We start from the raw sequence: 14,648 nt of genomic DNA, 5'->3' as shown, positions 1-14,648 counted from the left end.
TCGGCCACTCCCTAACTCCATGTAGTCTTCTCATTGTGTCCTGGATTTCTTTGATGTTTTGTGTCTGGACCTTTTTGCAATTTGCATTTTCTTTGACTATTGTGTCAGTGTTTTCTATGGTACCTTTTGCCCCTGTTATTCTCTCTTTTTTCTCTTGTATTCTGTTGGTGATGCTCGCATATATGATTTCTGAGCTCTTTCCTAGGTTTTCTATCTCTAGGGCTGTCTCCCTTTCTGACTTCTTTATTGTTTCTATTTCCATTTTTAAATCCTGGATGGTTTTGTTCAATTCCTTCGCCTGTTTGTTTGTATTCTTCTGTGTTTCTTTAAGGGAGTTATTCATGTCTGTCATAAAGCCATCTATCACCATGAGATACAATTTTAAATCTAACTCTTGCTTTTCAGGTGTGAGAAAGAAGCCTCAGTTAAGGAAATGCCTCCATGAGATCCAGCTGAAAGGTATTTTGTCAACTAGTGATCAAGGCTGGTAGTCTTGGGTTTGATAAGAAAACAAGCTGAGCAAGCCAGGAGAAGCAAGCCTCTATGTACTCCATGTTATTCTAGGAGTGACATCTCTCCATAGCCTCTGCATCAGCTATTGCTTCCTGACCTGCTTGAGTTCCAGTCCTGACTTCCTTTGGTAATGAACAGCAATGTGGAAGTGTAAACCCTTTTCTCTACAACTTGCTTCTTGGTTATGATGTTTTGTGCAGGAATAGAAACCCTGACTAAGACAAATTTGTAACAGCATAGTGGGGGTATTCCTGTGACAACCTGACCATGTGTTTAGGAGAACTGTGGAAGGACTTTGGAACTTTGAGCTAGAGGAGCTATTGGGATGTAAAGAGCTCTGTGGGATGTTTGTAGGAGCTTGGAGGATAATGTTGAGAACAGTGCAGAAGATGGAGGCCTGGCTTGTGAAACTTCAGAGGGAAGATTAAAGACTCTTATCAGGGTTGTTGCTGTTTTGATTGTGAAGATTCTGTGGTTTTGGTTAGCTGGAGCTTAAGAATCAGCTGTGATTAACAAGATACCAGAACTACTAAAGCAAAACCTTTGCATTCCTGGGATTATTGATGCTGGTCAGCTGGAGCTAAAACATTAGTGGTGATTAAGAAGAGACCAGCATCACTGAGGTGAAATCTTCTGGGAAGTGTCTTATGAGAGCACAAAAAGGCTGTGTTCTAGAGATAGCCAAGGTTGTACCTCATGCTGTGGCTGGGCTTGGTAATGTAAGTTGCCCAGGTGGTACTGGTTTTAAAGAAATGATGGAGACATGAAGAACAGCTGAGGCTCAGCACTGTGAGAGTCCATAGAAGACCATTGGTGAAGGTGCAGTCTCAGTTGCACTGAATGCCCCAGGACTGAAGGGGTCATGCAAAGGAGTTGAGTCTTGGCACCATGAAGAGAACCTATGAGAGGCTATTGGTGAATCTTAGTTGCAGCGGAAGACAGCAGTGTTTTGGAGATGCCAGTGTCATGAGATGACCACCAAGAACAGCAGCAGCAGTGGAGAACAGGCAGCTGGAGCCTAGATGACAATGTGCATGCTACAAAGGGCACAGCTGGAGAAGTGACCCAAGTCCTTGGAGGAGCCCAGAAGTTTGTGAGTGGATCCCAGACATTGGATGGTTAGAGTTTGATTTTGTTTTTGATCGTGACTGTGCCCTGATATTTTTCGATCTTGAAGGAAGAAAGCATTTTAGTGGAGCCCACAGTTAAGAGACTTTGAATTGAAAAAAGTCTTTGAATTTTAAGAGATTGGATATTTTAAAGGGATTGAAATTTTAATATGTAAGATTTTGTAAAGACTGTGGGACTCTTAAGGTTGTTTAGATCTTGGGGATGAATAAAAAAGTAAGAATTGAGGCTTAATAATGGTGTGTTTGTGTCAATTTGACAAGGGGTCAATCGTACTGGCTGGTTTTGTGTCAGCTTGACACAAGCTGGAGTTATCACAGAGAAATGCCTGTTGAGGAAATGCCTCCATGAGATCCAGCTGTAAGGCATTTTCTCAACTAGTGATCAAGGGGGGAGGGCCCAGCCCATTGTGGGTGGCACCATCACTGGGCTGGTAGACCTGGGTTCTATAAGAAAGCAGGCTGAGCAAGCCAAGTAATATCCCTCCACAGCCTCTGCATCAGCTCCTGCTTCCTGACCTTCTTGAGGTCCAGTCCTGACTTCCTTCAGTGATGAACAGCAATGTGAAAGTGTAAACTGAATAAATATTTTCCTCCCCAACTTGCAGAATGGTCATGATGTTTTGTGCAAGAATAGAAACCCTGACTAAGACACTTATGTCCTTGTGCTTGCCTCTTGTCATCTGGTTATCTCTAGTGCTAACTGTTCTTGCTGTCTCTGACTGGAGCCTGTCCTTTTTATGATCATGGTTGTGTCAGAACTGCTTAGAGTCTAGGTGTTTTTGGGATCCTGGGATCCTGAATGTGTCAGAGCTCCTGGGAGTCAAACTGCCTCTGAGATACTGAAGTCCTTATGTGACCAGGCTCCTGATGTTCCTAATTGTGTCAGACAGAGCTCCTGAGCTCCTGGGTGTGTCTGATCTGGCAATCATGCTTCCTCTGTGATCCTGTGATTCTGTGATACTGGGCATGTTAGAGCACCTGGTTAATAGGCTTCCTCTGAGTGTTGGGGCAGTGGGTGTGGAACCAGAGCCCAAGGTCTGCTCAGGGCTCAAGTTCTGAATGGAAGGCCTATAAGTGTTTTTGTCTAATGCACTTTTTTTTTTTAAGATTTAAACATTGTAATTTTGTTGAAATGGCAATACCAAGCAGAGCTCATAGGACTAGGGAGGGAGGAATTGGTGAAAAAATTTTTTTTCCTGCCATTTCCTAGCTTTCCTAGATTGTAAAGCTAACTTTTTCATGGGCTCTCCTAAGTTCTCATTAGGATCATGTTCATGCAACGGCAAGAAATCCCCCCTTTTGCCTTTAAAAAAAAACAATTTTAAGTTTTGGTCATCTGGTTTATAATCAGTCAAGGAATTAGCCATCTCTCTCTCATGAACAATATCCTCTTTATCTTCCTTTAGTGTTTTAATAGCAGTATGAATTAATGTTCAAATGACCCCATATTGAATGACAAATTTTTCCTTTGCTTATACCTTTTCACTATTCTTTTAGATATGTCCCATACTTCATCTAAAGTTTGTTCTTCTGGAAATCAGAAATTATAATATTAAACAATGTGCGAAAAGTCTAATAGTTGTGATTTGGATATTTGTGTCCCTTCTTTCTTTAAAAAAAAATAGTGCAAAGACTTTCCTGGTTTCTGCTAAGCTATTTTCACCCACCTCCTTTTGTGAGGGTCCTCACGTTCATCTCCTGACTTCAGGTCCCTGTTCAAGACTACATGTGCTTGCCGAGTACACATAGAGGTCTTTGGTTCAACCCCTAGTACTACAAATTAATTACTTAGTTAATTAATCATATCTAAATATTTAGAAGTGATTCATTATCCACAATAATAAGGCTGCTAAGTATGCAAACAACTCTCCTCTGTGGCTAGTCTGCTCACAAAACACTAACACATGCTGTCCAATTTCATCCCATAAAAAAAAAAAAAAAACTTTGTGAAGTAGACAGAATGATTTTCTTATTTTACGAATGACCTAGTAAAGTCTCAGTGGTGTTAACTGACCATCTTACAGTATTGTAGAATGTGAAAGCTAGACAAATTTGAATCTGGGTCTGTATATAAACCTAAAGGTCTTACCTAGCATAAAAATTAATCTTGTAAGTGTCCAGTTGTGTTTCTAAAGTCAGGTAGAAAAGGGTGAAAACTAAAATCAAGTGGATATTTTATTATGTATAGTGGTATACTCATATTATATTATACAATAGTGGCTCAGTAATATAATTTTGGTTTGTCTTTAGACATTGTCTCATCTTGTTTCACAAACTGGTCTCAAACTTGGGATCTTTCTGCCTGATCTTCAGTTCTGGATTTATAAGAGAACACTAGATTAGGCAGGTATTACTTCTTTTGTTCTGTAGACATAGAAACTGAGAAAGGGCAACTACACTATACCCCTCTGATTCCCAAATGCATGACCATTCTTGGTTAATGTAGTCAACTTCAGTTGATACATATCCATGTCAGAAGGTTCTTCAGAAAACAGAGGAATTATCCTGTTGCTACAGCTTGAACACAATGTCCTGCTCTTGAAAAGTGAGTGGGACCTAACATGGCAACTGTGGAATTCATCAAACCTGCCAGCTCTGAAGTGTGCTTGAGCTTAACTGGTGATGCTTCCAACATAACTCAGGTAAGCCCGAAGCTCTTTCCATAGATTCCTCAATAACAACAGGCACTTCAGGTTTGACTGTGTCCATTAGCAGAGGCACAGGTTTGCTGAATTTCAAAGATGTACAATCCTGTAAGAGATGTGGTTCAGGCTTGCTCATTCATTCTCTATTATCAAATAACAGTAATGTCAACAATAATAATTGTAAAAAAGCACAACTTAGGATATATTTCTTATACTATTATTTTTATTATTTCTGTTGCTGTTAAGAATGTTCACTTGAAATCTCGGTGGTGACATATAATCGTAGCTATAAAAGGCCACAAAGCAAATTATTATAGAAACTTTATAGGGATGTTGGGTTTTTGTTTGTTTGTTTCTTTCTTTCTTTCAGTTTGGAGAGAGAGAGAGAGAGAGAGAGAGAGAGAGAGAGAGAGAGAGAGAGAGAGAGAGAGAGAGAGAGTGTGTGTGTGTGTGTGTGTGTTGCTGCTAAGGATTGAACCTAGAATATACTGACTGTGAGAAGGACTCCAACATGGAGTTGGCTCATAAGTTTGAGACTAGCTTGAGGTACAAGGTGAGACATTGTCTCAAAACAAAGCAAAACAACAACAAAAGAAACAAACACCTAAATTACATACCCAGCCCAAATTAAAATCTTGTAATATTCAATTAAAAGTTATGTCTCCTGTATTTATAATGCTGTGCATTGCCTAAGATGACATAGTATGGATTTTCTAGAATAATCTTTTGTTTCTTTTAAACATTTATTTATTTTGCACATTAATGTCACATCATGTGTTTGAAGGTGAGAGGACAACTTGTGGGAGTCAGCTCTTTGTTTCTACTAGAAGGAAATAAACTCAAGCTATCATGTCTAATAACCTTTACTAAGCCATCTTGCTAGCTTGTGTGTGCACATGTGTGCATGTGCTTGTGTGTATGTTCATGCAGTATAGTAACATGTATCTTAGTCCAGCCTTATCCACGTTCCTCCTGCCTTAGCCTCCCATATACTTGGATTACAGCCATGCATTCCTGCACCCTGTATTGAGGACAGTAACATGTATGATTATTTCCACAGTATTTACTAATTTGGAAAATAATGGGTATCTTGTGTATTGTGCCTGAAAGTGTTTTAATGGCCAGTTGTCTCTAGTTCTTTAACAGCTCTCTGATACATTACCTATGAAGGAGCAGTGTATGACAGAAACCCTTCCTTAGACTGAAAAATTAATTTCATTTGCAAAAATTAAATGTCTGTAGCTATTATTTAGACACACATCAAATAATTTTCTATTGCATTGTGACCAAGCATATGTGTTGGCAAGAAAGGAACATGAATTTTTATTTAAATGGCAAACTAGACTATAAAGATTGATTTCAGGCCACCCTTTGGATTTCCTGGTGATGAATTTTTCTCTTGTAGAGAAATGACTAAGGCTGCAGAGCTGGCTCAGTGTCTATGAACATTTGATGTTCTAAAAGAACTGAGTTTGATTCCTATAGGCTTGGAAGATCTAAGACACTTTCTCTCTCTCTCTCTCTCTCTCTCTCTCTCTCTCTCTCTCTCTCTCTCTCTCTTTCTCTCTCCCTCTCCCCCCCCCTCTCTCTGCCATTCTCAGCAATGCCATGTCTCTGAGGAAGCTTTATTGTACTTTATTGTAAATGTAGCATTAATGTCAGATTCATGATGAAAGCTGAACTGCAAAGGATATCTGGTGTCTTAGGGTTTACTGCTGTGAACAGAGATGATGACCAAGGCAGCTTTTATAAGGACAACATTTAATTGGGGCTGGCTTACAGGTCAAAGTTCTATCCATAATCATCAAGGCAGGAGCATGGCAGCATCCAAGCAGACATGGTGCAGGAGTTGAGAGTTCTACATCTTCATCTGAAGGCTGATAGAAGAACACTGACTTCTAGGCTGATAGGACAAGAATTTTTTAAATTGGATATTCTCTGTATTTATATTTCAGATGTTATCTCCTTCCTTTAATTCCATTCCCCCTCCTCCTCCCATTGCCTTCATGAAGGTTCTCCCTCTCCCAATGACCCTCTTCCACCTCAGCACCTTGGCATTCCCCTACACTTGGAAAACAAGCCTTCGACGGACCAAAGGCTTCTCTTCCCATTGATGCCAGAAAATGCTATAGGACAAGGATCTTAAAGCTCACACCTACTCCAATAAGGCTATAGCTTCTAAGAGTGCCATTCCTGGGGCCAAGCATATGCAAATCATCCCAAGTGGATTTATTCTCACTGGTATTTTTAGGGAGAGAAGTTGTAAAAAGGTTTCGAATTTACAAGCAATCATATGGAACTTATTTTTAAAAATCATTTTCAAACTCTCACTAATTTACACAGATTTTCCTTTTCTCCATTGCCATTTATTAGATGATATTTTAAACATTAAAAATAGATTTTAAGTATAATACATTATAATAATTATTACCCTAACCTTGCTTATAAGTGTAATTTATCTACCCTTTATTCTGTATTTTTAGATCATTATATTAGTTCAGTAATGTTTTGTTAAAATTCCTTTACATGTTTTACATAAAGTTTTTGGGTTCAGTGCCCAGTACTAAGCATGTATGTGCATGTGTATGTGTGTATAGTCATTGGCCTGATGGAGTCTGTTACCCCATAGTGCCATAAGAACTGGCACTATTAGGAGGTGTGGCCTTGTTGAAGGTAGTGTCACTGGGGGTGGGAGGGCTTTGAGATTTCAGAACTTCAAGCTGGGCACAATCTCTCTCTCCCTCTCCTCCACTCCTTCCCCCCCCCACCTTCCCTCTCTCCCTCTTCCCCTTCCCCTGCTGCCTGTGGATCCAGATGTAGAAATCTTAGCTATCTCTCTAGTACTGTCTGCCAGAATTTTTCTATGTTTCCACTATGATGATAAGGGACTAAATTTCTGAACTGTAAGCCAGCCTCAATTAAATGTTTTTCTTTTATGAGAGTTACCATGGTCATGGTGCCTCTTTAGCAATAAAACTCTAAGATAGAACCATAGCTCATAACTATAAGAACAATCTACACAGCTTCTGGAGTGACACTGACATGAGTTCTTTTGCGTTCAAAGACTTGATGATGCTCAGGGGCTTATGAGACTCACATGACCTTGACTCTGACCTCTCACATCAGGCACCTCTGTTCAGCTTCTGTCTGACTCCTAAGGTGGGTGACATTGGGTATGAGTATTTTTAGATGCTGACACCAGATAAATATATATAAAAATGAGTCTGGTTCTACTTTCACTTCCTGTACAGGATAACATTAGCATATTTTCCATATGAATATGTTCTGTACCATATGGTGCTGTGTCTGTTTGAAACCTTTAATATAGCACAAAAGCAAAGAGACTTAAAAAAAATTTTTTTTTGTACTTTGGGGCTTAAAGTTTCTGGGTATTACAGGGCTTAAATTAGCTTTCTGCATGTATTTCATGGAATGAGCTATTAATAACTTAGTTAGGAAAACTGAGCTAGAGTAGCCTTAGGCAAAATAAAATTAAGTCAGTAGCATTTAATTTTAATGTGGGCAAAATCTAAGAGGTCTTGAAATCAGAGGTCATTTTAATAGGCAAACAAGGCAAACTGGGAAACAACATGACTAAGAATCAGGGAACAGTTCTTCTAAAAATGGCTCAAAAATTAAACTTTGGGGGAATATTTGTTTGAGACAGGGTTTCTCTGAATAGCTCTTGGTAATAGAATTCACTATGCAGTTTGGGCTGGCCTTGAACATGCTGTAATTCTCCAGTCTTTGCTTCTAAGTGCTAAGAGTACATATTTGCCATTTTGCTTCCTGAGGATTATTATTATTATTTTTAAAGACCAGGTTACACTCTCTGTCCTTGGCTGGTCTGATGTTTGACACTTCACCCAGCAAGAATTTGATCTCTCTTATTGTTAGATATTTTACTTATTTACACTTCAAATGTTCTTCCCCTTCCGGAGTTTCCCTCCAGAATCCCCATCCCATCTTCCCTCACCATGCTTCTGTGAGGGTGTTTCCTCACCCACTCACCCACCAGCCACCAAATCCCCAACCTGGCAGTTCCCTTACACTGAGCTTTCTCCAGACCAAATGCCTCTCCTCCCACTGATTTCCTACAAGGCTATCCACTGCTACATTTGCTGCTGGACCCAAGGGCCCTCCATGTGTACTCTTTGATTGGTGGTTTAGTCCCTGGGAGCTCTAGGGGTCTGGTTGGTTCTTCACACACAGTGGAGGAGTGTTCCTCTTTCTCTGCATCCTCACCAGTATTTGCTATCACCCGGGTTTTTGATCTTAGCCATTCTGACTGGTGGAGGTAGAATCTTAGGGTGGTTTTGATTTGCATTTCCCTAATGACTAGGAATGTTGAGCATTTCTTTAGGTGCTTCAAGCCATTCCATATTCCTTGGCTGAGAAGTCTCTGTGTAGCTCTGTTCCCCATTTTTAAATAGGATTATTTGATTCTCTAGAGCCCAACTTCATGAGTTCTTTGTATATATTGGATACTACCTCTCTATCAGATGTAGGATTGGTTAAGATCTTTTCCCAATCTGTTGGTTGCCATTTTATACTTTTGATAGTGTCCCTGGCCTTACAGAAGCTTTGTAATTTCATGAGGTCCCATTTGTTGATTCTTGATCTTTGAGCATAAGCAACTGGTGTTCTGTTCAGAAAATGTCCCCCTGTGCCTATGTGTTCTAAGCTCTTCCCCACTTTCTGTTTTAATAGTTTCTGTGTACCTGGTTTTATGTGGAGGTCTTTGAACCACTTTGACTTCAGCTTTGTACAAGAAGATAAGAAAAGATCAATTTGCATTCTTCTTCATGCTAACTGCCAGTTGAACCAGCCCCATTTGTTGAATAGGCTGTCTCTTTTCCATTGAATACTTTTAGCTCCTTTGTCAAAGATCAAGTGATTGTAGGTGTGTGGGTTCATTTCTGGGTCTTGGATTCTATTGTATTGGTCTACCTGCCTGTCTCTGTACCAGTATTAGGCAGGTTTTATCAAAATTGATCTGTAATACAGCTTGAGGTCAGGTATGGTGATTTCCCCCAGAAGTTTTTTTATTGTTGAGAATGGTTTTTGCTATCCTGGGTTTTTATTATTATTATACTAAGTGAATTTTCAAATTCCTCTTTCTAACTCTATGAAGAATTGAGTTGGACTTTTGATGGGAATTGCATTGAATTTGTAGATTGCCTTAGGCAAGATAACCATTTTTACAATGTCGATCCTTCCAAGCCATGAACATTGGAGATCTTCCCATTTTCTGAGGTCCTCTTTAATTTCATTCTTCAGAGACTGGAAGTTTTTGTCATACAGATGCTTCATTTGCTTGGTTAGTGTCACACCAAGGTATTTTATATTCTTTGTGACTATTATGAAGAGTGTCAATTCTCTTTTTTTTCTCAGGCTGTTTTTGAGTAGAGGGAGGCTAGTGATTTGCTTGAGTTAATTTTATATCTAGCCACTTTGCTGAAGGTCTTTATCAGCTGTAAAAGTTCCTTGGTGGATTTTTTGAAGTCACTTAATTATACTATCATATCATCTCCCAATAGTGATATTTTGAATTCTTCTTTTCCAATTTTTATCCCTTTGTCCTTTTTTTGTTGTCTTAATTCTCTGGCTGGTACTTCAAGTACTATATTGAAGATAGAGAGAGAGAGTGCACAGCCTTGTCTAGTCCGTGATTTTAGTGGGATTGCTTTTCACCATTTACTTTGATAGTGAATACTGGTTTGCTGTATATTGACTTTTACCATGTTTAAGTATGTGCCTTGAATTCCTGACATTTCCAAGACTTTAACATGAAGGGATGTTGAATTTTGTAAAATGCTTTCTCAGCATCTAGAGAGATAATCATGTGATTTTTTTCTTAGAGTTTGTTTATATAGTGGATGATATTGATGGATTTCTGTAATTGAACCATCCTTGCATCCTTGGGATGAAGCCTACTTGATCATGGTGAATGATTGTTTTGGTGTGTTCTTGGATTCAGTTTGCAAGAATTTTATTGAGTATTTTGCATCAATGTTCATGAGGGAAATTGGTCTGAAGTTCTCTTTCTTTGTAGGGTCTTTGAGTGGTTTGAGTATGAGAATAATTGTGGTTTCTGAAGAATGATTTTGGTAGGGTTCTTTCTGTTTCTATTTTGTGGAATAGTTTGGAGAGTATTGGTATTAGATCTTCTATGAAGATTTCATAGAATTCTGCACTAAACCCATCAGGTCCTGGGCTTTTTTTGTTTGGTTGGGAGGTTTTTGGTGACTGCTTCTATTTCTTTAGGCATTATGGGACTGTTTAGATCATTTATCTGATCCTGATTTTGTACCTGGTATTTGTCTAAAAAGTTGTCTCTTTCCTCCAGATTTTCCAGTTTTGTTGAGTGTAGGCTTTTGTAGTAGGTTCTGATGATTTCCTAAATTAACTCCATTTCTGTTGCTATATCTTCCCTTTCATTTCTGATTTGTCAATTTGAATACTCTTTCTGTGCCCTCTGGTTAGTCTGGCTAAGTGTTTATCAGTCTTTGTTGATATTCTCATTGAGCAAGCTCTTGTTTTTGTTGATTCTTTGTACAGTTCCTTTTGTTTCTATTTGGTTGATTTCAGCTCTGAGTTTGATTATTTTCTGCCTTCTTCTCCTCTTCTGTGTATCTGCTTCTTTTTGTTCTAGAGCTTTCAGCTGTGCTGTCAAGTTGTTAGTGTATGTTCTCTCCAGGTTCTTTGTGCAGGTGCTGAGTGCTATGAGTCTTCCTCTTTGAACTTTCATTGTATCCCATAAGTTTGGTTATGTTGTCACTTTATTTTTGTTAAGTTCTAAAAATTCTTTGATTTTTCTTTATTTCTTCATTGTCCAAGCTATCATTGAGCAGAGCATTGTTTCTCTTCCATGCCCATGTGGGCTTTTTGTTGTTGCTGTTGTTATTGAACACCACCTTTAATCCAGTGATCTGATAGAATCTACTTTATTCATTATTAGAATGGATACTCCAACTTGGTTTTTGGGACTATTTGCTTGAAATGTTTCCCCCCCAACCTTTAGTACTGGTCTTTGTTGCTGAGATGAGTTTCTTGTATTCACCAAAATGCTGGATCCTGTTTATGTATCTAGTATGATAGTCTATGACTTTTTATTGGAGAACTGAGTCTATTGATATTAAGGTATATTAAAGAATAGTGATTTTTGTTTCCTGCTATTTTTGTTGTTAGAGGTAAAGTTATATTTGTGTGCTTTTCTTCTTTGGTGTTTATTGCAAGATTAGTTTCTTGATTTTCCTAGGGTGAAGTGTCCAACTTTGTGGTGGAGTTTTCCATCTATTATCCTTTGTAAGGCTGGATTTGTGGGCAGATATTGTGTAAATCAATTTTGTCCTGGAATATCTTGGTTTCTCCATCTATGGTGATTGAGAGTTTTGCTGGATATAGTTACCTGGGCTGGAACTCATGTTCCCTTAGGGTCTGTATGATATTAGTCCAGGATCTTCTAGCTTTCATAGTCTCTGTTGAAAAGTCTGTTGTAATTCTGATCAGTCTGCCTTTATATGTTACCTGTCCCCTTTCTCTTACTGCTTTTAGTATTCTTTCTTTGTTTTGAGCATTTGTTGTTTTGACTGTTATGTGTTGGGAAAAATTTCTTTTCTGGTCTAGCCTATTTGTGTTCTGTAGGCTTCTTGTATGTTCCTGATCATTTCCTTTTTTATGTTAGAGATATTTTCTTCTATAACTTTCTTGAAGATATTTACTGTGCCTTTCAGTTGTATTCCTTGCCCTTGTCTACATACCTAATACCCTTAGGTTTGGTCTTTTTATTGTATCCTGGATTTTCTGGATGTTTTTTATTTTTGTATTTATTCTGACTGTTGTATCAATGATTTTTATGGTATCTTCTGCACTTGAGATTTTCTCCTCCATATCTTCTATTCTGTTGGTGACATCTATGACTCCTGATTTCTTTCCTAGGTTTTCTATTTTTATGGTTGTCTCCTTTTGTTTTCTCTTCATTGTTTCTATTTCTGTTTTCTGTTCCTACACCTGGTTGTTTGTATTTCTCTTTAGCTCTTAAGTGATTTTTTGTGCTTCCTCTTTAAGGTCTTAAACTGTTTACATGTATTCCCTGGGTTTTCCTGTACTTTTGTTTTAATTGAACAACTTTATTTGAAAAACAGAGATAAATGTACAGATTTTAAAAGCATTTTTGCATAAAAGTATATGAATACATTTTTGTCAGTACTTGATTTTTTAAAGGTTTGATAGTATGAATTAAAATCTTACTAGTTAAAATAAGCATAAAGTACATGTAAAACAAGATGTAACCTGGAAATAGTCAAAGTTTTCTTGGTGTGTAAAGATTAAGCATAATGGTTTTTCTTTCTCACTTTTTTTTTGGCCTTTGTTTTTCTTGAACTACATATAGTCTGTGAGTTGTTTCTGGGGTGATCAGAGCTTTCGGGGTTAGTATTAAATTATCAGTGACTGAATATTATGTCTGTTCTTTTGTGACTGGGTTACCTCACTCAGGATGATATTCTCTAGATGCATCCATTTTCTTAAGAATTTCATAAAGACATTGTTTCTGATAGCTGAGTAGTACTCCATTGTGTAAATATACCACAATTTTTGTATCCATTCATCTACTGAAGGACATCTGGGTTTTTTCCAGCTTCTGGATATTAAAAATAGGGCTGTTATGAACATTGTGGTGTATGTGTCTTTGTTGTATGTTGAAACTTCTCTGGGGTATATGCCCAGAAGTGGAATAACTGGGTCTTCAGGTAGTACTATGTCCAATTTTCTGAGGAACCTCCAGACTGATTTCCAGAGTGGTTGTATCAGTTTACAACCCCACCAACAGTGGAGAAGTATTCCTCTTTCTCCACATCCTCACCAGCATTTGCTGTCATCTGAATTTTTGATCTTAGCCATTCTGACTGGTGTGAGGTGGAATCTTAGGGTTGTTTTGATTTGCATTTCCTTGATGACTAAAGATGTCCAGCACTTCCTTATGTGCTTCTCAGCCATTTGACATTCCTCAATTGAGAAATTTTTGCTTAGCTCTGTACCCTATTTTTTGAATAGGATTGTTTGATTCTCTGGTGTTTAACTTCTTGAGTTCTTTGTATACATTGGATACTAGTCCTCTATCTGATGGACACTTTGGTTTAGGACCTTTTTGACTCTTGCATCTTCTCTGACTGTTTTGTCTATGTTTTCAATGTTGTCTTTGGCCCCTGAGATTCTCTCTTCCATCTCTTGTAGTCTGTTGGAGATCCGTGCATCTGTGACTCCTGATTTCTTTTTTAGGTTTTATACCTCCAGGGTTGTCTCTTTTAGTGTTTTCTTTATTGTTTCCATTTCCATTTTAAATTCCTTCTTCAATTCTTTCATCTCTTTGGTTCTGTTTTCCTCTAGTTCTCTAATTTCTTTGAGTGTTTTTCGTATTTCCTCTTTAAAAGCTTCTATTTTTTTTTGCTTTTCCTCCCATTCTTGTTTAAAGATCTACATCATCATCTTGAGTTATGATTTCAGATCTGAGTCTTCTTTTTCTGGAGTTTTTGGCATTCCACTGTTTGCTGGGATGGGAGAGCTGGGTTTTGATGTTGCCAGGTTGTCTTGGTTTCCCTTGGATAAGTTATTTCACTTTCATCTTGCCATCTTGTTCTCTGTGATTATAAGTGGTCTTGTTGTCAGTGATTGGTTCCCATCTCTCCTGTGTACCTTGCCTGTGTCCCTGTATCTCTGCTGTTCTATGTGGCAAATGGCTTGAGTGTTTGATTTGCACACAAGGGCCTTCCGGGTGGAAACCGAGTTCCTAAGGCAGAGTTTCTGCTCCCCTGAACCAATGGGGGGGCACCCTTTCCGTGTGCCAGGTCTAGCCCTCTCTGAGTCCCTGCTACTCTCAGAGCAGTCTCACCAGGCCTGTGTCCCTGGATCTCTGCTCTTACTGGTGGCAAATTGCCTGAGCATTTGGTCTGCATGCAAAGGCCTTCCAGGTAGAAACTGAGTCCCTACAGCAGAGTTCCTGCTCCCCTGAACCAATGGGGGGAAGCACTTTCCGTGTCCCAGCCCAGATCTCTCTGTGCCCCGGCTACTTGCAGCGCAGTCTCACCAGGCCTGCATCCCTGGATCTCCTCTGTTTCTGGTGGTAAATGGCCTGAGCATTTGGTCCCCTGTACTCCTTTAAGTGTGTTATTTATGCACTTCTCAAAGATCTCCATCACCATTGTGAAGAATGATTTTTAAGTCTAAATCTGGCTTTTCTAGTGAGTTGGGATATCCACTCTTTTTGGTGGTGGGAGAACTGGATTCTGCTGTTGCCAGGTTGTCTTGGTTTTCATTTGTTAGAGTCTTGTGCTTGCCTCTTGTCATCTTGATATAGATA

The sequence above is a fragment of the Micromys minutus genome (genome assembly GCF_963924665.1).
Source record: "Micromys minutus genome assembly, chromosome: 1".
NCBI classification, from domain to species: Eukaryota; Metazoa; Chordata; class Mammalia; order Rodentia; family Muridae; genus Micromys; species Micromys minutus.
Note: the sequence above shows the minus strand (reverse complement) of the source record.